The 25,090-nt window shown below is 44.2% G+C and overlaps 25 non-coding genes across 25 annotated transcripts; 7 read left to right on the top strand and 18 right to left on the bottom strand.

Moving 5' to 3' along the window:
- Positions 1–1,064: 1,064 nt before the first annotated feature.
- TRNAT-UGU (transfer RNA threonine (anticodon UGU)) lies at positions 1,065–1,136 on the bottom strand. Its single transcript has one exon. It is a non-coding gene; the product is annotated as a tRNA-Thr (tRNA).
- A 1,116-nt stretch (positions 1,137–2,252) lies between these two features.
- Positions 2,253–2,334, bottom strand: TRNAS-GCU (transfer RNA serine (anticodon GCU)). The gene has a single exon. It is a non-coding gene; the product is annotated as a tRNA-Ser (tRNA).
- A 292-nt stretch (positions 2,335–2,626) lies between these two features.
- TRNAI-UAU (transfer RNA isoleucine (anticodon UAU)) lies at positions 2,627–2,721 on the top strand. Its single transcript has 2 exons — positions 2,627–2,664; positions 2,686–2,721. It is a non-coding gene; the product is annotated as a tRNA-Ile (tRNA).
- Positions 2,722–3,890: 1,169 nt separating this feature from the next.
- Positions 3,891–3,962, bottom strand: TRNAT-UGU (transfer RNA threonine (anticodon UGU)). Its single transcript has one exon. It is a non-coding gene; the product is annotated as a tRNA-Thr (tRNA).
- A 1,116-nt stretch (positions 3,963–5,078) lies between these two features.
- TRNAS-GCU (transfer RNA serine (anticodon GCU)) lies at positions 5,079–5,160 on the bottom strand. Its single transcript has one exon. It is a non-coding gene; the product is annotated as a tRNA-Ser (tRNA).
- Positions 5,161–5,452: 292 nt separating this feature from the next.
- Positions 5,453–5,547, top strand: TRNAI-UAU (transfer RNA isoleucine (anticodon UAU)). The gene is made up of 2 exons: positions 5,453–5,490; positions 5,512–5,547. It is a non-coding gene; the product is annotated as a tRNA-Ile (tRNA).
- A 1,154-nt stretch (positions 5,548–6,701) lies between these two features.
- On the bottom strand, positions 6,702–6,773 carry TRNAT-UGU (transfer RNA threonine (anticodon UGU)). Its single transcript has one exon. It is a non-coding gene; the product is annotated as a tRNA-Thr (tRNA).
- A 1,114-nt stretch (positions 6,774–7,887) lies between these two features.
- TRNAS-GCU (transfer RNA serine (anticodon GCU)) lies at positions 7,888–7,969 on the bottom strand. The gene has a single exon. It is a non-coding gene; the product is annotated as a tRNA-Ser (tRNA).
- A 292-nt stretch (positions 7,970–8,261) lies between these two features.
- Positions 8,262–8,356, top strand: TRNAI-UAU (transfer RNA isoleucine (anticodon UAU)). Its single transcript has 2 exons — positions 8,262–8,299; positions 8,321–8,356. It is a non-coding gene; the product is annotated as a tRNA-Ile (tRNA).
- Positions 8,357–9,511: 1,155 nt separating this feature from the next.
- On the bottom strand, positions 9,512–9,583 carry TRNAT-UGU (transfer RNA threonine (anticodon UGU)). The gene has a single exon. It is a non-coding gene; the product is annotated as a tRNA-Thr (tRNA).
- Positions 9,584–10,699: 1,116 nt separating this feature from the next.
- TRNAS-GCU (transfer RNA serine (anticodon GCU)) lies at positions 10,700–10,781 on the bottom strand. The gene has a single exon. It is a non-coding gene; the product is annotated as a tRNA-Ser (tRNA).
- Positions 10,782–11,073: 292 nt separating this feature from the next.
- Positions 11,074–11,154, top strand: TRNAA-UGC (transfer RNA alanine (anticodon UGC)). Its single transcript is given in 2 exon segments — positions 11,074–11,111; positions 11,119–11,154. It is a non-coding gene; the product is annotated as a tRNA-Ala (tRNA).
- Positions 11,155–12,309: 1,155 nt separating this feature from the next.
- On the bottom strand, positions 12,310–12,381 carry TRNAT-UGU (transfer RNA threonine (anticodon UGU)). Its single transcript has one exon. It is a non-coding gene; the product is annotated as a tRNA-Thr (tRNA).
- Positions 12,382–13,497: 1,116 nt separating this feature from the next.
- TRNAS-GCU (transfer RNA serine (anticodon GCU)) lies at positions 13,498–13,579 on the bottom strand. The gene has a single exon. It is a non-coding gene; the product is annotated as a tRNA-Ser (tRNA).
- A 292-nt stretch (positions 13,580–13,871) lies between these two features.
- Positions 13,872–13,966, top strand: TRNAI-UAU (transfer RNA isoleucine (anticodon UAU)). Its single transcript has 2 exons — positions 13,872–13,909; positions 13,931–13,966. It is a non-coding gene; the product is annotated as a tRNA-Ile (tRNA).
- A 1,158-nt stretch (positions 13,967–15,124) lies between these two features.
- Positions 15,125–15,196, bottom strand: TRNAT-UGU (transfer RNA threonine (anticodon UGU)). Its single transcript has one exon. It is a non-coding gene; the product is annotated as a tRNA-Thr (tRNA).
- A 1,116-nt stretch (positions 15,197–16,312) lies between these two features.
- TRNAS-GCU (transfer RNA serine (anticodon GCU)) lies at positions 16,313–16,394 on the bottom strand. The gene has a single exon. It is a non-coding gene; the product is annotated as a tRNA-Ser (tRNA).
- Positions 16,395–16,686: 292 nt separating this feature from the next.
- On the top strand, positions 16,687–16,781 carry TRNAI-UAU (transfer RNA isoleucine (anticodon UAU)). Its single transcript has 2 exons — positions 16,687–16,724; positions 16,746–16,781. It is a non-coding gene; the product is annotated as a tRNA-Ile (tRNA).
- Positions 16,782–17,950: 1,169 nt separating this feature from the next.
- Positions 17,951–18,022, bottom strand: TRNAT-UGU (transfer RNA threonine (anticodon UGU)). Its single transcript has one exon. It is a non-coding gene; the product is annotated as a tRNA-Thr (tRNA).
- A 1,116-nt stretch (positions 18,023–19,138) lies between these two features.
- On the bottom strand, positions 19,139–19,220 carry TRNAS-GCU (transfer RNA serine (anticodon GCU)). The gene has a single exon. It is a non-coding gene; the product is annotated as a tRNA-Ser (tRNA).
- A 1,555-nt stretch (positions 19,221–20,775) lies between these two features.
- On the bottom strand, positions 20,776–20,847 carry TRNAT-UGU (transfer RNA threonine (anticodon UGU)). The gene has a single exon. It is a non-coding gene; the product is annotated as a tRNA-Thr (tRNA).
- Positions 20,848–21,963: 1,116 nt separating this feature from the next.
- Positions 21,964–22,045, bottom strand: TRNAS-GCU (transfer RNA serine (anticodon GCU)). The gene has a single exon. It is a non-coding gene; the product is annotated as a tRNA-Ser (tRNA).
- Positions 22,046–22,337: 292 nt separating this feature from the next.
- Positions 22,338–22,432, top strand: TRNAI-UAU (transfer RNA isoleucine (anticodon UAU)). Its single transcript has 2 exons — positions 22,338–22,375; positions 22,397–22,432. It is a non-coding gene; the product is annotated as a tRNA-Ile (tRNA).
- A 1,156-nt stretch (positions 22,433–23,588) lies between these two features.
- On the bottom strand, positions 23,589–23,660 carry TRNAT-UGU (transfer RNA threonine (anticodon UGU)). The gene has a single exon. It is a non-coding gene; the product is annotated as a tRNA-Thr (tRNA).
- A 1,116-nt stretch (positions 23,661–24,776) lies between these two features.
- TRNAS-GCU (transfer RNA serine (anticodon GCU)) lies at positions 24,777–24,858 on the bottom strand. The gene has a single exon. It is a non-coding gene; the product is annotated as a tRNA-Ser (tRNA).
- Between the last annotated feature and the right edge of the window lie 232 nt (positions 24,859–25,090).

Here is a 25,090-nt window from a genome sequence, read left to right as displayed (position 1 = left end):
CGACTCTTCCAGGTGCAAATATCACAATCCTATTCGATGCTCCTTATAAACATTCCATGATGTGCCGTCTTGCATAGCATGCAAACACCACATCAGTGCATTTAAAAATACATTTGTAGAATAATAAATATGATGAAAACATTGTTGTCACGGGATAACCATATACTGAGGAGCTGCAAACAGTGCTGTATCAGCTACTAACAATAAAATGTAAATGAAAGACATATCAAAAGAAGAGCGTCATCATATTAATGTTTCTAGTCAACATAAGAGTTGCACCATAGCAGCTTATGGTGCTTTCTGCTCAGATTGTGCCTCCAATCCCACATTGATTTTTTTTATTCTTTGCAGTTTAAAAAAACAATTCATGCTCAAAGTTAACTTTTTAAAACCATTCAACCTAATATATTTATTTCTCTAACTTGTGAATGTGGTCCATGTTCTCTTTTCCTCATCCCCAACACGATACTCCTTTTCCCGAAATCAGGTTCACTTCTTTATCCAGCCTACCCTTCCAAGGTCACCAAATCTATGAAGCGATTCTGCTTTTTCTCACATTCTCTCTATGTACAAGATACCTTGTATCATTTGAATGGACAGCAGGAGAGTCGGATATTTATGGTTAGTGGGGGTGGGGTTTTGAAGATTAACCTCATTTGACTAAGAGCCGGGGCATCTGGGAGGAAAAGTATTTTAAGGGGGATGAAGTTCACATCTCCTTGGTGAAATTTCTAGATCCTTATTTCATCCTTTCTGTGGATGCAGACTCAGTCGGAACAGAGGTCATAGTCCTCGCTCTGACTTTCAAAGGAACTTCAAATATGCATGGCTTATTTGGCTTTGCCCGGCAGAGCTTGCCCGGTGGGGTGAGAATGGCGTTTGTCAGGCGTTCGTCAGGCGATCGGAAGGGGTGAGGCGATAGTTTATGGTTCAATGGTTTTCATGAAGTCTTCTTGATACGATGAAAGCAGGAAAGGGAAGCTTGTCAATAAGCAAACTTAAGACAAGGTGTGACTCCTAGAAAGAATGACTTGGAAACAACATACAGAAACTCACATATAAAAAGGCCCTGATGAGGCTTGAACTCATGACCCCTGGTTTACAAGGCCAGTGCTCTGCCACTGAGCTACAAGGCCAGCCTGCCTGCAGTATGTAAATCGCTTCATGTATTCTTACTGCGGTATGAAGATATCTATGATTTTGAGACTCTGTATGGAAATGCAGTTGCATTTGAATGTCTACATGCGTGCACAAATTGAAGAGCATGCTTAAGACACTTTTCTTGGAAGTAGGAAAAACTCCATTTTGATTTGAGAACATAAGAGTATTCACATTTATGACCATACTGATAGCTCTAGTTAGTATGTCCACAATCAGTGACAGATAGAGAACTCACTTATTAGAAGTGATCTGTCTCTGTGGGGCAGACATATGTCAACAGTCATACACTTGAGATGGCTGAAACTTTAGGAGTAAGAGCTGCTTTCTTATCAGTCTATCTATCCAAACTGGTTAGAAGTAACCCTGGGCGTCCGAATCGGCTACGCCCACGGAGTAGGCGTAGTGTTGCCTTCTACGCATTTTGCGTAGACAGCGTAGCCGGCAACACTACGCCCACTCCGTGTGCGTAGCCGATTCGGCCGCCACCCGCCTCCCTCCCGCCCTCCCCTACATACATTATTTAAGCAACTAACCTTAATAAAACAATTTTTAAAGCACTTACCATGTCCGGGGCTCTTCCGGGGCTCCCTCTTGGAATAGCATCCCTTCCTGGATACCAATGCGCATGCGCGGCCTCCCGCGCATGCGCATTGGTATCCAGGACGACGCTATTCCAAGAGGGAGCCCCGGACGAGCCCCGGACACGGTAAGTGCTTTAAAATTGTTTTATTAAGGGTAGTTGCTTAAATAATGTATGTAGGGGAGAGCGGGAGGGAGGTGCGTAGTGGGGCTACGCGGAGTGCGGGAGTGGGCGTAGCTACTCGCCCACTCCGCGTAGCTCCGCGGAGCCCCACTACGCCCACTACGACCAGGGTTAGTTAGAAGGCCAGGAGTGAGGGAAAGGCAATCCTCTGGACACTTCATGAAAGATCTAATTTCAATTAAGCACAAAACACTTCCCTTAATTTGACATAATTGCCAAAATGGAATAGTCAGTTGGGCCCTTCTAGTGGATTATGGCTGTGTCTTGAAAGAGAGTGTAATTGTACTACGAGACATGCCCACCTTCAAAAGAGTGTCTGATGGCGTTCCGACGAAGGTGGGATTCGAACCCACGCGTGCAGAGCACAATGGATTAGCAGTCCATCGCCTTAACCACTCGGCCACCTCGTCTGCCTTAGGTGACTATGTTTCATTTTTTAGGAAATTCTTACGATGTGCTAATTACAAATAATCATAAGTTTCTCCTAGACTGTGTCAGAACTGGCAAATATATGTGGTGTTCAATAGACAGAGCACATGATATAGCAGAATTATCAAATCTGTTCCATTAGGACTGTAGTTTTTAATAGTCATGATAACATGCTAGCATGTGAGTCGATCTTGCACAGTGAATAAGGGAGCAGTGCCAGTATCTCCTTGGTCAGCTCTAGATGGCTCAACTGGGGAGATATGAGAACAGTGAGCTCCAGTGGCGCAATCGGTTAGCACGCGGTACTTATACAGCAGTACTTGCATTGAGGCATGCCGAGGTTGTGAGTTTGAGCCTCACCTGGAGCAGCGTACTGGTTTTTCATAAACCATTTCACTAAAAGTAAAGATTAAACTCAGGGGAAAGACGGCCCTTGCTAGAGAGTTTTTATTTCTTTTCAGGATCTGCGTGTCCGACTCTTCCAGGTGCAAATATCACAATCCTATTCGATGCTCCTTATAAACATTCCATGATGTGCCGTCTTGCATAGCATGCAAACACCACATCAGTGCATTTAAAAATACATTTGTAGAATAATAAATATGATGAAAACATTGTTGTCACGGGATAACCATATACTGAGGAGCTGCAAACAGTGCTGTATCAGCTACTAACAATAAAATGTAAATGAAAGACATATCAAAAGAAGAGCGTCATCATATTAATGTTTCTAGTCAACATAAGAGTTGCACCATAGCAGCTTATGGTGCTTTCTGCTCAGATTGTGCCTCCAATCCCACATTGATTTTTTTTATTCTTTGCAGTTTAAAAAAACAATTCATGCTCAAAGTTAACTTTTTAAAACCATTCAACCTAATATATTTATTTCTCTAACTTGTGAATGTGGTCCATGTTCTCTTTTCCTCATCCCCATCACGATACTCCTTTTCCCGAAATCAGGTTCACTTCTTTATCCAGCCCACCCATCCAAGGTCACCAAATCTATGAAGCGATTCTGCTTTTTCTCACATTCTCTCTATGTACAAGATACCTTGTATCATTTGAATGGACAGCAGGAGAGTCGGATATTTATGGTTAGTGGGGGTGGGGTTTTGAAGATTAACCTCATTTGACTAAGAGCCGGGGCATCTGGGAGGAAAAGTATTTTAAGGGGGATGAAGTTCACATCTCCTTGGTGAAATTTCTAGATCCTTATTTCATCCTTTCTGTGGATGCAGACTCAGTCGGAACAGAGGTCATAGTCCTCGCTCTGACTTTCAAAGGAACTTCAAATATGCATGGCTTATTTGGCTTTGCCCGGCAGGGCTTGCCCGGCGGGGTGAGAATGGCGTTTGTCAGGCGTTCGTCAGGCGATCGGAAGGGGTGAGGCGATAGTTTATGGTTCAATGGTTTTCATGAAGTCTTCTTGATACGATGAAAGCAGGAAAGGGAAGCTTGTCAATAAGCAAACTTAAGACAAGGTGTGACTCCTAGAAAGAATGACTTGGAAACAACATACAGAAACTCACATATAAAAAGGCCCTGATGAGGCTTGAACTCATGACCCCTGGTTTACAAGACCAGTGCTCTGCCACTGAGCTACAAGGCCAGCCTGCCTGCAGTATGTAAATCGCTTCATATATTCTTACTGCGGTATGAAGATATCTATGATTTTGAGACTCTGTATGGAAATGCAGTTGCATTTGAATGTCTACATGCGTGCACAAATTGAAGAGCATGCTTAAGACACTTTTCTTGGAAGTAGGAAAAACTCCATTTTGATTTGAGAACATAAGAGTATTCACATTTATGACCATACTGATAGCTCTAGTTAGTATGTCCACAATCAGTGACAGATAGAGAACTCACTTATTAGAAGTGATCTGTCTCTGTGGGGCAGACATATGTCAACAGTCATACACTTGAGATGGCTGAAACTTTAGGAGTAAGAGCTGCTTTCTTATCAGTCTATCTATCCAAACTGGTTAGAAGTAACCCTGGGCGTCTGAATCGGCTACGCCCACGGAGTAGGCGTAGTGTTGCCTTCTACGCATTTTGCGTAGACAGCGTAGCCGGCAACACTATGCCCACTCCGTGTGCGTAGCCGATTCGGCCGCCACCCGCCTCCCTCCCGCCCTCCCCTACATACATTATTTAAGCAACTAACCTTAATAAAACAATTTTTAAAGCACTTACCATGTCCGGGGCTCTTCCGGGGCTCCCTCTTGGAATAGCGTCCCTTCCTGGATACCAATGCGCATGCGCGGCCTCCCGCGCATGCGCATTGGTATCCAGGACGACGCTATTCCAAGAGGGAGCCCCGGACGAGCCCCGGACACGGTAAGTGCTTTAAAATTGTTTTATTAAGGGTAGTTGCTTAAATAATGTATGTAGGGGAGAGCGGGAGGGAGGTGCGTAGTGGGGCTACGCGGAGTGCGGGAGTGGGCGTAGCTTCTCGCCCACTCCGCGTAGCTCCGCGGAGCCCCACTACGCCCACTACGACCAGGGTTAGTTAGAAGGCCAGGAGTGAGGGAAAGGCAATCCTCTGGACACTTCATGAAAGATCTAATTTCAATTAAGCACAAAACACTTCCCTTAATTTGACATAATTGCCAAAATGGAATAGTCAGTTGGGCCCTTCTAGTGGATTATGGCTGTGTCTTGAAAGAGAGTGTAATTGTACTACGAGACATGCCCACCTTCAAAAGAGTGTCTGATGGCGTTCCGACGAAGGTGGGATTCGAACCCACGCGTGCAGAGCACAATGGATTAGCAGTCCATCGCCTTAACCACTCGGCCACCTCGTCTGCCTTAGGTGACTATGTTTCATTTTTTAGGAAATTCTTACGATGTGCTAATTACAAATAATCATAAGTTTCTCCTAGACTGTGTCAGAACTGGCAAATATATGTGGTGTTCAATAGACAGAGCACATGATATAGCAGAATTATCAAATCTGTTCCATTAGGACTGTAGTTTTTAATAGTCATGATAACATGCTAGCATGTGAGTCGATCTTGCACAGTGAATAAGGGAGCAGTGCCAGTATCTCCTTGGTCAGCTCTAGATGGCTCAACTGGGGAGATATGAGAACAGTGAGCTCCAGTGGCGCAATCGGTTAGCGCGCGGTACTTATACAGCAGTACTTGCATTGAGGCATGCCGAGGTTGTGAGTTTGAGCCTCACCTGGAGCAGCTTACTGGTTTTTCATAAACCATTTCACTAAAAGTAAAGATTAAACTCAGGGGAAAGACGGCCCTTGCTAGAGAGTTTTTATTTCTTTTCAGGATCTGCGTGTCCGACTCTTCCAGGTGCAAATATCACAATCCTATTCGATGCTCCTTATAAACATTCCATGATGTGCCGTCTTGCATAGCATGCAAACACCACATCAGTGCATTTAAAAATACATTTGTAGAATAATAAATATGATGAAAACATTGTTGTCACGGGATAACCATATACTGAGGAGCTGCAAACAGTGCTGTATCAGCTACTAACAATAAAATGTAAATGAAAGACATATCAAAAGAAGAGCGTCATCATATTAATGTTTCTAGTCAACATAAGAGTTGCACCATAGCAGCTTATGGTGCTTTCTGCTCAGATTGTGCCTCCAATCCCACATTGATTTTTTTTATTCTTTGCAGTTTAAAAAAACAATTCATGCTCAAAGTTAACTTTTTAAAACCATTCAACCTAATATATTTATTTCTCTAACTTGTGAATGTGGTCCATGTTCTCTTTTCCTCATCCCCATCACGATACTCCTTTTCCCGAAATCAGGTTCACTTCTTTATCCAGCCCACCCATCCAAGGTCACCAAATCTATGAAGCGATTCTGCTTTTTCTCACATTCTCTCTATGTACAAGATACCTTGTATCATTTGAATGGACAGCAGGAGAGTCGGATATTTATGGTTAGTGGGGGTGGGGTTTTGAAGATTAACCTCATTTGACTAAGAGCCGGGGCATCTGGGAGGAAAAGTATTTTAAGGGGGATGAAGTTCACATCTCCTTGGTGAAATTTCTAGATCCTTATTTCATCCTTTCTGTGGATGCAGACTCAGTCGGAACAGAGGCCATAGTCCTCGCTCTGACTTTCAAAGGAACTTCAAATATGCATGGCTTATTTGGCTTTGCCCGGCGGGGTGAGAATGGCGTTTGTCAGGCGTTCGTCAGGCGATCGGAGGGGTGAGGCGATAGTTTATGGTTCAATGGTTTTCATGAAGTCTTCTTGATACGATGAAAGCAGGAAAGGGAAGCTTGTCAATAAGCAAACTTAAGACAAGGTGTGACTCCTAGAAAGAATGACTTGGAAACAACATACAGAAACTCACATATAAAAAGGCCCTGATGAGGCTTGAACTCATGACCCCTGGTTTACAAGACCAGTGCTCTGCCACTGAGCTACAAGGCCAGCCTGCCTGCAGTATGTAAATCGCTTCATGTATTCTTACTGCGGTATGAAGATATCTATGATTTTGAGACTGTATGGAAATGCAGTTGCATTTGAATATCTACATGCGTGCACAAATTGAAGAGCATGCTTAAGACACTTTTCTTGGAAGTAGGAAAAACTCCATTTTGATTTGAGAACATAAGAGTATTCACATTTATGACCATACTGATAGCTCTAGTTAGTATGTCCACAATCAGTGACAGATAGAGAACTCACTTATTAGAAGTGATCTGTCTCTGTGGGGCAGACATATGTCAACAGTCATACACTTGAGATGGCTGAAACTTTAGGAGTAAGAGCTGCTTTCTTATCAGTCTATCTATCCAAACTGGTTAGAAGTAACCCTGGGCGTCCGAATCGGCTACGCCCACGGAGTAGGCGTAGTGTTGCCTTCTACGCATTTTGCGTAGACAGCGTAGCCGGCAACACTACGCCCACTCCGTGTGCGTAGCCGATTCGGCCGCCACCCGCCTCCCTCCCGCCCTCCCCTACATACATTATTTAAGCAACTAACCTTAATAAAACAATTTTTAAAGCACTTACCATGTCCGGGGCTCTTCCGGGGCTCCCTCTTGGAATAGCGTCCCTTCCTGGATACCAATGCGCATGCGCGGCCTCCCGCGCATGCGCATTGGTATCCAGGACGACGCTATTCCAAGAGGGAGCCCCGGACGAGCCCCGGACACGGTAAGTGCTTTAAAATAGTTTTATTAAGGGTAGTTGCTTAAATAATGTATGTAGGGGAGAGCGGGAGGGAGGTGCGTAGTGGGGCTACGCGGAGTGCGGGAGTGGGCATAGCTTCTCGCCCACTCCGCGTAGCTCCGCGGAGCCCCACTACGCCCACTACGACCAGGGTTAGTTAGAAGGCCAGGAGTGAGGGAAAGGCAATCCTCTGGACACTTCATGAAAGATCTAATTTCAATTAAGCACAAAACACTTCCCTTAATTTGACATAATTGCCAAAATGGAATAGTCAGTTGGGCCCTTCTAGTGGATTATGGCTGTGTCTTGAAAGAGAGTGTAATTGTACTACGAGACATGCCCACCTTCAAAAGAGTGTCTGATGGCGTTCCGACGAAGGTGGGATTCGAACCCACGCGTGCAGAGCACAATGGATTAGCAGTCCATCGCCTTAACCACTCGGCCACCTCGTCTGCCTTAGGTGACTATGTTTCATTTTTTAGGAAATTCTTACGATGTGCTAATTACAAATAATCATAAGTTTCTCCTAGACTGTGTCAGAACTGGCAAATATATGTGGTGTTCAATAGACAGAGCACATGATATAGCAGAATTATCAAATCTGTTCCATTAGGACTGTAGTTTTTAATAGTCATGATAACATGCTAGCATGTGAGTCGATCTTGTACAGTGAATAAGGGAGCAGTGCCAGTATCTCCTTGGTCAGCTCTAGATGGCTCAACTGGGGAGATATGAGAACAGTGAGCTCCAGTGGCGCAATCTGTTAGCGCGCGGTACTTATACAGCAGTACTTGCATTGAGGCATGCCGAGGTTGTGAGTTCGAGCCTCACCTAGAGCAGCTTACTGGTTTTTCATAAACCATTTCACTAAAAGTAAAGATTAAACTCAGGGGAAAGACGGCCCTTGCTAGAGAGTTTTTACTTCTTTTCAGGATCTGCGTGTCCGACTCTTCCAGGTGCAAATATCACAATCCTATTCGATGCTCCTTATAAACATTCCATGATGTGCCGTCTTGCATAGCATGCAAACACCACATCAGTGCATTTAAAAATACATTTGTAGAATAATAAATATGATGAAAACATTGTTGTCACGGGATAACCATATACTGAGGAGCTGCAAACAGTGCTGTATCAGCTACTAACAATAAAATGTAAATGAAAGACATATCAAAAGAAGAGCGTCTTCATATTAATGTTTCTAGTCAACATAAGAGTTGCACCATAGCAGCTTATGGTGCTTTCTGCTCAGATTGTGCCTCCAATCCCACATTGATTTTTTTTATTCTTTGCAGTTTAAAAAAACAATTCATGCTCAAAGTTAACTTTTTAAAACCATTCAACCTAATATATTTATTTCTCTAACTTGTGAATGTGGTCCATGTTCTCTTTTCCTCATCCCCATCACGATACTCCTTTTCCCGAAATCAGGTTCACTTCTTTATCCAGCCCACCCATCCAAGGTCACCAAATCTATGAAGCGATTCTGCTTTTTCTCACATTCTCTCTATGTACAAGATACCTTGTATCATTTGAATGGACAGCAGGAGAGTCGGATATTTATGGTTAGTGGGGGTGGGGTTTTGAAGATTAACCTCATTTGACTAAGAGCCGGGGCATCTGGGAGGAAAAGTATTTTAAGGGGGATGAAGTTCACATCTCCTTGGTGAAATTTCTAGATCCTTATTTCATCCTTTCTGTGGATGCAGACTCAGTCGGAACAGAGGTCATAGTCCTCGCTCTGACTTTCAAAGGAACTTCAAATATGCATGGCTTATTTGGCTTTGCCCGGCAGGGTGAGAATGGCGTTTGTCAGGCGTTCGTCAGGCGATCGGAAGGGGTGAAGCGATAGTTTATGGTTCAATGGTTTTCATGAAGTCTTCTTGATACGATGAAAGCAGGAAAGGGAAGCTTGTCAATAAGCAAACTTAAGACAAGGTGTGACTCCTAGAAAGAATGACTTGGAAACAACATACAGAAACTCACATATAAAAAGGCCCTGATGAGGCTTGAACTCATGACCCCTGGTTTACAAGACCAGTGCTCTGCCACTGAGCTACAAGGCCAGCCTGCCTGCAGTATGTAAATCGCTTCATGTATTCTTACTGCGGTATGAAGATATCTATGATTTTGAGACTCTGTATGGAAATGCAGTTCCATTTGAATGTCTACATGCGTGCACAAATTGAAGAGCATGCTTAAGACACTTTTCTTGGAAGTAGGAAAAACTCCATTTTGATTTGAGAACATAAGAGTATTCACATTTATGACCATACTGATAGCTCTAGTTAGTATGTCCACAATCAGTGACAGATAGAGAACTCACTTATTAGAAGTGATCTGTCTCTGTGGGGCAGACATATGTCAACAGTCATACACTTGAGATGGCTGAAACTTTAGGAGTAAGAGCTGCTTTCTTATCAGTCTATCTATCCAAACTGGTTAGAAGTAACCCTGGGCGTCCGAATCGGCTACGCCCACGGAGTAGGCGTAGTGTTGCCTTCTACGCATTTTGCGTAGACAGCGTAGCCGGCAACACTACGCCCACTCCGTGTGCGTAGCCGATTCGGCCGCCACCCGCCTCCCTCCCGCCCTCCCCTACATACATTATTTAAGCAACTAACCTTAATAAAACAATTTTTAAAGCACTTACCATGTCCGGGGCTCTTCCGGGGCTCCCTCTTGGAATAGCGTCCCTTCCTGGATACCAATGCGCATGCGCGGCCTCCCGCGCATGCGCATTGTTATCCAGGACGACGCTATTCCAAGAGGGAGCCCCGGACAAGCCCCGGACACGGTAAGTGCTTTAAAATTGTTTTATTAAGGGTAGTTGCTTAAATAATGTATGTAGGGGAGAGCGGGAGGGAGGTGCGTAGTGGGGCTACGCGGAGTGCGGGAGTGGGCGTAGCTTCTCGCCCACTCCGCGTAGCTCCGCGGAGCCCCACTACGCCCACTACGACCAGGGTTAGTTAGAAGGCCAGGAGTGAGGGAAAGGCAATCCTCTGGACACTTCATGAAAGATCTAATTTCAATTAAGCACAAAACACTTCCCTTAATTTGACATAATTGCCAAAATGGAATAGTCAGTTGGGCCCTTCTAGTGGATTATGGCTGTGTCTTGAAAGAGAGTGTAATTGTACTACGAGACATGCCCACCTTCAAAAGAGTGTCTGATGGCGTTCCGACGAAGGTGGGATTCGAACCCACGCGTGCAGAGCACAATGGATTAGCAGTCCATCGCCTTAACCACTCGGCCACCTCGTCTGCCTTAGGTGACTATGTTTCATTTTTTAGGAAATTCTTACGATGTGCTAATTACAAATAATCATAAGTTTCTCCTAGACTGTGTCAGAACTGGCAAATATATGTGGTGTTCAATAGACAGAGCACATGATATAGCAGAATTATCAAATCTGTTCCATTAGGACTGTAGTTTTTAATAGTCATGATAACATGCTAGCATGTGAGTCGATCTTGCACAGTGAATAAGGGAGCAGTGCCAGTATCTCCTTGGTCAGCTCTAGATGGCTCAACTGGGGAGATATGAGCACAGTGAGCTCCAGTGGCGCAATCGGTTAGCGCGCAGTACTTGCATTGAGGCATGCCGAGGTTGTGAGTTCGAGCCTCACCTGGAGCAGCGTACTGGTTTTTCATAAACCATTTCACTAAAAGTAAAGATTAAACTCAGGGGAAAGACGGCCCTTGCTAGAGAGTTTTTATTTCTTTTCAGGATCTGCGTGTCCGACTCTTCCAGGTGCAAATATCACAATCCTATTCGATGCTCCTTATAAACATTCCATGATGTGCCGTCTTGCATAGCATGCAAACACCACATCAGTGCATTTAAAAATACATTTGTAGAATAATAAATATGATGAAAACATTGTTGTCACGGGATAACCATATACTGAGGAGCTGCAAACAGTGCTGTATCAGCTACTAACAATAAAATGTAAATGAAAGACATATCAAAAGAAGAGCGTCATCATATTAATGTTTCTAGTCAACATAAGAGTTGCACCATAGCAGCTTATGGTGCTTTCTGCTCAGATTGTGCCTCCAATCCCACATTGATTTTTTTTATTCTTTGCAGTTTAAAAAAACAATTCATGCTCAAAGTTAACTTTTTAAAACCATTCAACCTAATATATTTATTTCTCTAACTTGTGAATGTGGTCCATGTTCTCTTTTCCTCATCCCCATCACGATACTCCTTTTCCCGAAATCAGGTTCACTTCTTTATCCAGCCCACCCATCCAAGGTCACCAAATCTATGAAGCGATTCTGCTTTTTCTCACATTCTCTCTATGTACAAGATACCTTGTATCATTTGAATGGACAGCAGGAGAGTCGGATATTTATGGTTAGTGGGGGTGGGGTTTTGAAGATTAACCTCATTTGACTAAGAGCCGGGGCATCTGGGAGGAAAAGTATTTTAAGGGGGATGAAGTTCACATCTCCTTGGTGAAATTTCTAGATCCTTATTTCATCCTTTCTGTGGATGCAGACTCAGTCGGAACAGAGGTCATAGTCCTCGCTCTGACTTTCAAAGGAACTTCAAATATGCATGGCTTATTTGGCTTTGCCCGGCAGGGTGAGAATGGCGTTTGTCAGGCGTTCGTCAGGCGATCGGAAGGGGTGAAGCGATAGTTTATGGTTCAATGGTTTTCATGAAGTCTTCTTGATACGATGAAAGCAGGAAAGGGAAGCTTGTCAATAAGCAAACTTAAGACAAGGTGTGACTCCTAGAAAGAATGACTTGGAAACAACATACAGAAACTCACATATAAAAAGGCCCTGATGAGGCTTGAACTCATGACCCCTGGTTTACAAGACCAGTGCTCTGCCACTGAGCTACAAGGCCAGCCTGCCTGCAGTATGTAAATCGCTTCATGTATTCTTACTGCGGTATGAAGATATCTATGATTTTGAGACTCTGTATGGAAATGCAGTTCCATTTGAATGTCTACATGCGTGCACAAATTGAAGAGCATGCTTAAGACACTTTTCTTGGAAGTAGGAAAAACTCCATTTTGATTTGAGAACATAAGAGTATTCACATTTATGACCATACTGATAGCTCTAGTTAGTATGTCCACAATCAGTGACAGATAGAGAACTCACTTATTAGAAGTGATCTGTCTCTGTGGGGCAGACATATGTCAACAGTCATACACTTGAGATGGCTGAAACTTTAGGAGTAAGAGCTGCTTTCTTATCAGTCTATCTATCCAAACTGGTTAGAAGTAACCCTGGGCGTCCGAATCGGCTACGCCCACGGAGTAGGCGTAGTGTTGCCTTCTACGCATTTTGCGTAGACAGCGTAGCCGGCAACACTACGCCCACTCCGTGTGCGTAGCCGATTCGGCCGCCACCCGCCTCCCTCCCGCCCTCCCCTACATACATTATTTAAGCAACTAACCTTAATAAAACAATTTTTAAAGCACTTACCATGTCCGGGGCTCTTCCGGGGCTCCCTCTTGGAATAGCGTCCCTTCCTGGATACCAATGCGCATGCGCGGCCTCCCGCGCATGCGCATTGGTATCCAGGACGACGCTATTCCAAGAGGGAGCCCCGGACGAGCCCCGGACACGGTAAGTGCTTTAAAATTGTTTTATTAAGGGTAGTTGCTTAAATAATGTATGTAGGGGAGAGCGGGAGGGAGGTGCGTAGTGGGGCTACGCGGAGTGCGGGAGTGGGCGTAGCTTCTCGCCCACTCCGCGTAGCTCCGCGGAGCCCCACTACGCCCACTACGACCAGGGTTAGTTAGAAGGCCAGGAGTGAGGGAAAGGCAATCCTCTGGACACTTCATGAAAGATCTAATTTCAATTAAGCACAAAACACTTCCCTTAATTTGACATAATTGCCAAAATGGAATAGTCAGTTGGGCCCTTCTAGTGGATTATGGCTGTGTCTTGAAAGAGAGTGTAATTGTACTACGAGACATGCCCACCTTCAAAAGAGTGTCTGATGGCGTTCCGACGAAGGTGGGATTCGAACCCACGCGTGCAGAGCACAATGGATTAGCAGTCTATCGCCTTAACCACTCGGCCACCTCGTCTGCCTTAGGTGACTATGTTTCATTTTTTAGGAAATTCTTACGATGTGCTAATTACAAATAATCATAAGTTTCTCCTAGACTGTGTCAGAACTGGCAAATATATGTGGTGTTCAATAGACAGAGCACATGATATAGCAGAATTATCAAATCTGTTCCATTAGGACTGTAGTTTTTAATAGTCATGATAACATGCTAGCATGTGAGTCGATCTTGCACAGTGAATAAGGGAGCAGTGCCAGTATCTCCTTGGTCAGCTCTAGATGGCTCAACTGGGGAGATATGAGCACAGTGAGCTCCAGTGGCGCAATCGGTTAGCGTGCGGTACTTATACAGCAGTACTTGCATTGAGGCATGCCGAGGTTGTGAGTTCGAGCCTCACCTGGAGCAGCGTACTGGTTTTTCATAAACCATTTCACTAAAAGTAAAGATTAAACTCAGGGGAAAGACGGCCCTTGCTAGAGAGTTTTTATTTCTTTTCAGGATCTGCGTGTCCGACTCTTCCAGGTGCAAATATCACAATCCTATTCGATGCTCCTTATAAACATTCCATGATGTGCCGTCTTGCATAGCATGCAAACACCACATCAGTGCATTTAAAAATACATTTGTAGAATAATAAATATGATGAAAACATTGTTGTCACGGGATAACCATATACTGAGGAGCTGCAAACAGTGCTGTATCAGCTACTAACAATAAAATGTAAATGAAAGACATATCAAAAGAAGAGCGTCATCATATTAATGTTTCTAGTCAACATAAGAGTTGCACCATAGCAGCTTATGGTGCTTTCTGCTCAGATTGTGCCTCCAATCCCACATTGATTTTTTTTATTCTTTGCAGTTTAAAAAAACAATTCATGCTCAAAGTTAACTTTTTAAAACCATTCAACCTAATATATTTATTTCTCTAACTTGTGAATGTGGTCCATGTTCTCTTTTCCTCATCCCCAACACGATACTCCTTTTCCCGAAATCAGGTTCACTTCTTTATCCAGCCTACCCTTCCAAGGTCACCAAATCTATGAAGCGATTCTGCTTTTTCTCACATTCTCTCTATGTACAAGATACCTTGTATCATTTGAATGGACAGCAGGAGAGTCGGATATTTATGGTTAGTGGGGGTGGGGTTTTGAAGATTAACCTCATTTGACTAAGAGCCGGGGCATCTGGGAGGAAAAGTATTTTAAGGGGGATGAAGTTCACATCTCCTTGGTGAAATTTCTAGATCCTTATTTCATCCTTTCTGTGGATGCAGACTCAGTCGGAACAGAGGTCATAGTCCTCGCTCTGACTTTCAAAGGAACTTCAAATATGCATGGCTTATTTGGCTTTGCCCGGCAGGGCTTGCCCGGCGGGGTGAGAATGGCGTTTGTCAGGCGATCGGAAGGGGTGAGGCGATAGTTTATGGTTCAATGGTTTTCATGAAGTCTTCTTGATACGATGAAAGCAGGAAAGGGAAGCTTGTCAATAAGCAAACTTAAGACAAGGTGTGACTCCTAGAAAGAATGACTTGGAAACAACATACAGAAACTCACATATAAAAAGGCCCTGATGAGGCTTGAACTCATGACCCCTGGTTTACAAGACCAGTGCTCTGCCACTGAGCTACAAGGCCAGCCTGCCTGCAGTATGTAAATCGCTTCATGTATTCTTACTGCGGTATGAAGATATCTATGATTTTGAGACTCTGTATGGAAATGCAGTTGCATTTGAATGTCTACATGCGTGCACAAATTGAAGAGCATGCTTAAGACACTTTTCTTGGAAGTAGGAAAAACTCCATTTTGATTTGAGAACATAAGAGTATTCACATTTATGACCATACTGATAGCTCTAGTTAGTATGTCCACAATCAGTGACAGATAGAGAACTCACTTATTAGAAGTGATCTGTCTCTGTGGGGCAGACATATGTCAACAGTCATACACTTGAGATGGCTGAAACTTTAGGAGTAAGAGCTGCTTTCTTATCAGTCTATCTATCCAAACTGGTTAGAAGTAACCCTGGGCGTCCGAATCGGCTACGCCCACGGAGTAGGCGTAGTGTTGCCTTCTACGCATTTTGCGTAGACAGCGTACCCGGCAACACTACGCCCACTCCGTGTGCGTAGCCGATTCGGCCGCCACCCGCCTCCCTCCCGCCCTCCCCTACATACATTATTTAAGCAACTAACCTTAATAAAACAATTTTTAAAGCACTTACCATGTCCGGGGCTCTTCCGGGGCTCCCTCTTGGAATAGCGTCCCTTCCTGGATACCAATGCGCATGCGCGGCCTCCCGCGCATGCGCATTGGTATCCAGGACGACGCTATTCCAAGAGGGAGCCCCGGACGAGCCCCGGACACGGTAAGTTCTTTAAAATTGTTTTATTAAGGGTAGTTGCTTAAATAATGTATGTAGGGGAGAGCGGGAGGGAGGTGCGTAGTGGGGCTACGCGGAGTGCGGGAGTGGGCGTAGCTTCTCGCCCACTCCGCGTAGCTCCGCGGAGCCCCACTACGCCCACTACGACCAGGGTTAGTTAGAAGGCCAGGAGTGAGGGAAAGGCAATCCTCTGGACACTTCATGAAAGATCTAATTTCAATTAAGCACAAAACACTTCCCTTAATTTGACATAATTGCCAAAATGGAATAGTCAGTTGGGCCCTTCTAGTGGATTATGGCTGTGTCTTGAAAGAGAGTGTAATTGTACTACGAGACATGCCCACCTTCAAAAGAGCGTCTGATGGCGTTCCGACGAAGGTGGGATTCGAACCCACGCATGCAGAGCACAATGGATTAGCAGTCCATCGCCTTAACCACTCGGCCACCTCGTCTGCCTTAGGTGACTATGTTTCATTTTTTAGGAAATTCTTACGATGTGCTAATTACAAATAATCATAAGTTTCTCCTAGACTGTGTCAGAACTGGCAAATATATGTGGTGTTCAATAGACAGAGCACATGATATAGCAGAATTATCAAATCTGTTCCATTAGGACTGTAGTTTTTAATAGTCATGATAACATGCTAGCATGTGAGTCGATCTTGCACAGTGAATAAGGGAGCAGTGCCAGTATCTCCTTGGTCAGCTCTAGATGGCTCAACTGGGGAGATATGAGAACAGTGAGCTCCAGTGGCGCAATCTGTTAGCGCGCGGTACTTATACAGCAGTACTTGCATTGAGGCATGCCGAGGTTGTGAGTTCGAGCCTCACCTAGAGCAGCTTACTGGTTTTTCATAAACCATTTCACTAAAAGTAAAGATTAAACTCAGGGGAAAGACGGCCCTTGCTAGAGAGTTTTTATTTCTTTTCAGGATCTGCGTGTCCGACTCTTCCAGGTGCAAATATCACAATCCTATTCGATGCTCCTTATAAACATTCCATGATGTGCCGTCTTGCATAGCATGCAAACACCACATCAGTGCATTTAAAAATACATTTGTAGAATAATAAATATGATGAAAACATTGTTGTCACGGGATAACCATATACTGAGGAGCTGCAAACAGTGCTGTATCAGCTACTAACAATAAAATGTAAATGAAAGACATATCAAAAGAAGAGCGTCATCATATTAATGTTTCTAGTCAACATAAGAGTTGCACCATAGCAGCTTATGGTGCTTTCTGCTCAGATTGTGCCTCCAATCCCACATTGATTTTTTTTATTCTTTGCAGTTTAAAAAAACAATTCATGCTCAAAGTTAACTTTTTAAAACCATTCAACCTAATATATTTATTTCTCTAACTTGTGAATGTGGTCCACGTTCTCTTTTCCTCATCCCCATCACGATACTCCTTTTCCCGAAATCAGGTTCACTTCTTTATCCAGCCCACCCATCCAAGGTCACCAAATCTATGAAGCGATTCTGCTTTTTCTCACATTCTCTCTATGTACAAGATACCTTGTATCATTTGAATGGACAGCAGGAGAGTCGGATATTTATGGTTAGTGGGGGTGGGGTTTTGAAGATTAACCTCATTTGACTAAGAGCCGGGGCATCTGGGAGGAAAAGTATTTTAAGGGGGATGAAGTTCACATCTCCTTGGTGAAATTTCTAGATCCTTATTTCATCCTTTCTGTGGATGCAGACTCAGTCGGAACAGAGGTCATAGTCCTCGCTCTGACTTTCAAAGGAACTTCAAATATGCATGGCTTATTTGGCTTTGCCCGGCAGGGCTTGCCCGGCGGGGTGAGAATGGCGTTTGTCAGGCGTTCGTCAGGCGATCGAAAGGGGTGAGGCGATAGTTTATGGTTCAATGGTTTTCATGAAGTCTTCTTGATACGATGAAAGCAGGAAAGGGAAGCTTGTCAATAAGCAAACTTAAGACAAGGTGTGACTCCTAGAAAGAATGACTTGGAAACAACATACAGAAACTCACATATAAAAAGGCCCTGATGAGGCTTGAACTCATGACCCCTGGTTTACAAGACCCGTGCTCTGCCACTGAGCTACAAGGCCAGCCTGCCTGCAGTATGTAAATCGCTTCATGTATTCTTACTGCGGTATGAAGATATCTATGATTTTGAGACTCTGTATGGAAATGCAGTTGCATTTGAATGTCTACATGCGTGCACAAATTGAAGAGCATGCTTAAGACACTTTTCTTGGGAGTAGGAAAAACTCCATTTTGATTTGAGAACATAAGAGTATTCACATTTATGACCATACTGATAGCTCTAGTTAGTATGTCCACAATCAGTGACAGATAGAGAACTCACTTATTAGAAGTGATCTGTCTCTGTGGGGCAGACATATGTCAACAGTCATACACTTGAGATGGCTGAAACTTTAGGAGTAAGAGCTGCTTTCTTATCAGTCTATCTATCCAAACTGGTTAGAAGTAACCCTGGGCGTCCGAATCGGCTACGCCCACGGAGTAGGCGTAGTGTTGCCTTCTACGCATTTTGCGTAGACAGCGTAGCCGGCAACACTACGCCCACTCCGTGTGCGTAGCCGATTCGGCCGCCACCCGCCTCCCTCCCGCCCTCCCCTACATACATTATTTAAGCAACTAACCTTAATAAAACAATGTTTAAAGCACTTACCATGTCCGGGGCTCTTCCGGGGCTCCCTCTTGGAATAGCGTCCCTTCCTGGATACCAATGCGCATGCGCGGCCTCCCGCGCATGCGCATTGGTATCCAGGACGACGCTATTCCAAGAGGGAGCCCCGGACGAGCCCCGGACACGGTAAGTGCTTTAAAATTGTTTTATTAAGGGTAGTTGCTTAAATAATGTATGTAGGGGAGAGCGGGAGGGAGGTGCGTAGTGGGGCTACGCGGAGTGAGGGAGTGGGCGTAGCTTCTCGCCCACTCCGCGTAGCTCCGCGGAGCCCCACTACGCCCACTACGACCAGGGTTAGTTAGAAGGCCAGGAGTGAGGGAAAGGCAATCCTCTGGACACTTCATGAAAGATCTAATTTCAATTAAGCACAAAACACTTCCCTTAATTTGACATAATTGCCAAAATGGAATAGTCAGTTGGGCCCTTCTAGTGGATTATGGCTGTGTCTTGAAAGAGAGTGTAATTGTACTACGAGACATGCCCACCTTCAAAAGAGTGTCTGATGGCGTTCCGACGAAGGTGGGATTCGAACCCACGCGTGCAGAGCACAATGGATTAGCAGTCCATCGCCTTAACCACTCGGCCACCTCGTCTGCCTTAGGTGACTATGTTTCATTTTTTAGGAAATTCTTACGATGTGCTAATTACAAATAATCATAAGTTTCTCCTAGACTGTGTCAGAACTGGCAAATATATGTGGTGTTCAATAGACAGAGCACATGATATAGCAGAATTATCAAATCTGTTCCATTAGGACTGTAGTTTTTAATAGTCATGATAACATGCTAGCATGTGAGTCGATCTTGCACAGTGAATAAGGGAGCAGTGCCAGTATCTCCTTGGTCAGCTCTAGATGGCTCAACTGGGGAGATATGAGAACAGTGAGCTCCAGTGGCGCAATCTGTTAGCGCGCGGTACTTATACAGCAGTACTTGCATTGAGGCATGCCAAGGTTGTGAGTTTGAGCCTCACCTGGAGCAGCTTACTGGTTTTTCATAAACCATTTCACTAAAAGTAAAGATTAAACTCAGGGGAAAGATGGCCCGTGCTAGAGAGTTTTTACTTCTTTTCAGGATCTGCGTGTCCGACTCTTCCAGGTGCAAATATCACAATCCTATTCGATGCTCCTTGTAAAATTCCATGATGTGCCGTCTTGCATAGCATGCAAACACCACATCAGTGCATTTAAAAATACATTTGTAGAATAATAAATATGATGAAAACATTGTTGTCACGGGATAACCATATACTGAGGAGCTGCAAACAGTGCTGTATCAGCTACTTACAATAAAATTTTACTGAAAGACATATCAAAAGGAGAGCGTCATCATATTAATGTTTCTAGTCAACATAAGAGTTGCACCATAGCAGCTTATGGTGCTTTCTGCTCAGATTGTGCCTCCAATCCCACATTGATTTTTTTTATTCTTTGCAGTTTAAAAAAACAATTCATGCTCAAAGTTAACTTTTTAAAACCATTCAACCTAATATATTTATTTCTCTAACTTGTGAATGTGGTACATGTTCTCTTTTCCTCATCCCCATCACGATACTCCTTTTCCCGAAATCAGGTTCACTTCTTTATCCAGCCCACCCATCCAAGGTCACCAAATCTATGAAGCGATTCTGCTTTTTCTCACATTCTCTCTATGTACAAGATACCTTGTATCATTTGAATGGACAGCAGGAGAGTCGGATATTTATGGTTAGTGGGGGTGGGGTTTTGAAGATTAACCTCATTTGACTAAGAGCCGGGGCATCTGGGAGGAAAAGTATTTTAAGGGGGATGAAGTTCACATCTCCTTGGTGAAATTTCTAGATCCTTATTTCATCCTTTCTGTGGATGCATACTCAGTCGGAACAGAGGTCATAGTCCTCGCTCTGACTTTCAAAGGAACTTCAAATATGCATGGCTTTTTTGGCTTTGCCCGGCAGGGCTTGCCCGGCGGGGTGAGAATGGCGTTTGTCAGGCGTTCGTCAGGCGATCGGAAGGGGTGAGGCGATAGTTTATGGTTCAATGGTTTTCATGAAGTCTTCTTGATACGATGAAAGCAGGAAAGGGAAGCTTGTCAATAAGCAAACTTAAGACAAGGTGTGACTTCTAGAAAGAATGACTTGGAAACAACATACAGAAACTCACATATACAAAGGCCCTGATGAGGCTTGAACTCATGACCCCTGGTTTACAAGACCCGTGCTCTGCCACTGAGCTACAAGGCCAGCCTGCCTGCAGTATGTAAATCGCTTCATGTATTCTTACTGCGGTATGAAGATATCTATGATTTTGAGACTCTGTATGGAAATGCAGTTGCATTTGAATGTCTACATGCGTGCACAAATTGAAGAGCATGCTTAAGACACTTTTCTTGGAAGTAGGAAAAACTCCATTTTGATTTGAGAACATAAGAGTATTCACATTTATGACCATACTGATAGCTCTAGTTAGTATGTCCACAATCAGTGACAGATAGAGAACTCACTTATTAGAAGTGATCTGTCTCTGTGGGGCAGACATATGTCAACAGTCATACACTTGAGATGGCTGAAACTTTAGGAGTAAGAGCTGCTTTCTTATCAGTCTATCTATCCAAACTGGTTAGAAGTAACCCTGGGCGTCTGAATCGGCTACGCCCACGGAGTAGGCGTAGTGTTGCCTTCTACGCATTTTGCGTAGACAGCGTAGCCGGCAACACTACGCCCACTCCGTGTGCGTAGCCGATTCGGCCGCCACCCGCCTCCCTCCCGCCCTCCCCTACATACATTATTTAAGCAACTAACCTTAATAAAACAATTTTTAAAGCACTTACCATGTCCGGGGCTCTTCCGGGGCTCCCTCTTGGAATAGCGTCCCTTCCTGGATACCAATGCGCATGCGCGGCCTCCCGCGCATGCGCATTGGTATCCAGGACGACGCTATTCCAAGAGGGAGCCCCGGACGAGCCCCGGACACGGTAAGTGCTTTAAAATTGTTTTATTAAGGGTAGTTGCTTAAATAATGTATGTAGGGGAGAGCGGGAGGGAGGTGCGTAGTGGGGCTACGCGGAGTGCGGGAGTGGGCGTAGCTTCTCGCCCACTCCGCGTAGCTCCGCGGAGCCCCACTACGCCCACTACGACCAGGGTTAGTTAGAAGGCCAGGAGTGAGGGAAAGGCAATCCTCTGGACACTTCATGAAAGATCTAATTTCAATTAAGCACAAAACACTTCCCTTAATTTGACATAATTGCCAAAATGGAATAGTCAGTTGGGCCCTTCTAGTGGATTATGGCTGTGTCTTGAAAGAGAGTGTAATTGTACTACGAGACATGCCCACCTTCAAAAGAGTGTCTGATGGCGTTCCGACGAAGGTGGGATTCGAACCCACGCGTGCAGAGCACAATGGATTAGCAGTCCATCGCCTTAACCACTCGGCCACCTCGTCTGCCTTAGGTGACTATGTTTCATTTTTTAGGAAATTCTTACGATGTGCTAATTACAAATAATCATAAGTTTCTCCTAGACTGTGTCAGAACTGGCAAATATATGTGGTGTTCAATAGACAGAGCACATGATATAGCAGAATTATCAAATCTGTTCCATTAGGACTGTAGTTTTTAATAGTCATGATAACATGCTAGCATGTGAGTCGATCTTGCACAGTGAATAAGGGAGCAGTGCCAGTATCTCCTTGGTCAGCTCTAGATGGCTCAACTGGGGAGATATGAGAACAGTGAGCTCCAGTGGCGCAATCTGTTAGCGCGCGGTACTTATACAGCAGTACTTGCATTGAGGCATGCCGAGGTTGTGAGTTTGAGCCTCACCTGGAGCAGCTTACTGGTTTTTCATAAACCATTTCACTAAAAGTAAAGATTAAACTCAGGGGAAAGACGGCCCTTGCTAGAGAGTTTTTATTTCTTTTCAGGATCTGCGTGTCCGACTCTTCCAGGTGCAAATATCACAATCCTATTCGATGCTCCTTATAAACATTCCATGATGTGCCGTCTTGCATAGCATGCAAACACCACATCAGCGCATTTAAAAATACATTTGTAGAATAATAAATATGATGAAAACATTGTTGTCACGGGATAACCATATACTGAGGAGCTGCAAACAGTGCTGTATCAGCTACTAACAATAAAATGTAAATGAAAGACATATCAAAAGAAGAGCGTCATCATATTAATGTTTCTAGTCAACATAAGAGTTGCACCATAGCAGCTTATGGTGCTTTCTGCTCAGATTGTGCCTCCAATCCCACATTGATTTTTTTTATTCTTTGCAGTTTAAAAAAACAATTCATGCTCAAAGTTAACTTTTTAAAACCATTCAACCTAATATATTTATTTCTCTAACTTGTGAATGTGGTCCATGTTCTCTTTTCCTCATCCCCATCACGATACTCCTTTTCCCGAAATCAGGTTCACTTCTTTATCCAGCCCACCCATCCAAGGTCACCAAATCTATGAAGCGATTCTGCTTTTTCTCACATTCTCTCTATGTACAAGATACCTTGTATCATTTGAATGGACAGCAGGAGAGTCGGATATTTATGGTTAGTGGGGGTGGGGTTTTGAAGATTAACCTCATTTGACTAAGAGCCGGGGCATCTGGGAGGAAAAGTATTTTAAGGGGGATGAAGTTCACATCTCCTTGGTGAAATTTCTAGATCCTTATTTCATCCTTTCTGTGGATGCAGACTCAGTCGGAACAGAGGTCATAGTCCTCGCTCTGACTTTCAAAAGGAACTTCAAATATGCATGGCTTATTTGGCTTTGCCCGGCGGGGTGAGAATGGCGTTTGTCAGGCGTTCGTCAGGCGATCGGAAGGGGTGAGGCGATAGTTTATGGTTCAATGGTTTTCATGAAGTCTTCTTGATACGATGAAAGCAGGAAAGGGAAGCTTGTCAATAAGCAAACTTAAGACAAGGTGTGACTCCTAGAAAGAATGACTTGGAAACAACATACAGAAACTCACATATAAAAAGGCCCTGATGAGGCTTGAACTCATGACCCCTGGTTTACAAGACCAGTGCTCTGCCACTGAGCTACAAGGCCAGGCTGCCTGCAGTATGTAAATCGGTTCATGTATTCTTACTGCGGTATGAAGATATCTATGATTTTGAGACTCTGTATGGAAATGCAGTTGCATTTGAATGTCTACATGCGTGCACAAATTGAAGAGCATGCTTAAGACACTTTTCTTGGAAGTAGGAAAAACTCCATTTTGATTTGAGAACATAAGAGTATTCACATTTATGACCATACTGATAGCTCTAGTTAGTATGTCCACAATCAGTGACAGATAGAGAACTCACTTATTAGAAGTGATCTGTCTCTGTGGGGCAGACATATGTCAACAGTCATACACTTGAGATGGCTGAAACTTTAGGAGTAAGAGCTGCTTTCTTATCAGTCTATCTATCCAAACTGGTTAGAAGTAACCCTGGGCGTCCGAATCGGCTACGCCCACGGAGTAGGCGTAGTGTTGCCTTCTACGCATTTGGCGTAGACAGCGTAGCCGGCAACACTACGCCCACTCCGTGTGCGTAGCCGATTCGGCCGCCACCCGCCTCCCTCCCGCCCTCCCCTACCTACATTATTTAAGCAACTAACCTTAATAAAACAATTTTTAAAGCACTTACCATGTCCGGGGCTCTTCCGGGGCTCCCTCTTGGAATAGCGTCCCTTCCTGGATACCAATGCGCATGCGCGGCCTCCCGCGCATGCGCATTGGTATCCAGGACGACGCTATTCCAAGATGGAGCCCCGGACGAGCCCCGGACACGGTAAGTGCTTTAAAATTGTTTTATTAAGGGTAGTTGCTTAAATAATGTATGTAGGGGAGAGCAGGAGGGAGGTGCGTAGTGGGGCTACACGGAGTGCGGGAGTGGGCGTAGCTTCTCGCCCACTCCGCGTAGCTCCGCGGAGCCCCACTACGCCCACTACGACCAGGGTTAGTTAGAAGGCCAGGAGTGAGGGAAAGGCAATCCTCTGGACACTTCATGAAAGATCTAATTTCAATTAAGCACAAAACACTTCCCTTAATTTGACATAATTGCCAAAATGGAATAGTCAGTTGGGCCCTTCTAGTGGATTATGGCTGTGTCTTGAAAGAGAGTGTAATTGTACTACGAGACATGCCCACCTTCAAAAGAGTGTCTGATGGCGTTCCGACGAAGGTGGGATTCGAACCCACGCGTGCAGAGCACAATGGAATAGCAGTCCATAGCCTTAACCACTCGGCCACCTCGTCTGCCTTAGGAGACTATGTTTCATTTTTTAGGAAATTCTTACGATGTGCTAATTACAAATAATCATACGTTTCTCCTAGACTGTGTCAGAACTGGCAAATATATGTGGTGTTCAATAGACAGAGCACATGATATAGCAGAATTATCAAATCTGTTCCATTAGGACTGTAGTTTTTAATAGTCATGATAACATGCTAGCATGTGAGTCGATCTTGCACAGTGAATAAGGGAGCA

The sequence above is a fragment of the Lissotriton helveticus genome, chromosome 5_1 (genome assembly GCF_964261635.1).
Source record: "Lissotriton helveticus chromosome 5_1, aLisHel1.1, whole genome shotgun sequence".
NCBI lineage: Eukaryota > Metazoa > Chordata > Amphibia > Caudata > Salamandridae > Lissotriton > Lissotriton helveticus.
The sequence above is the reverse complement of the archived record's forward strand: the minus strand, read 5'-3'. Positions and strand labels throughout refer to the sequence as shown.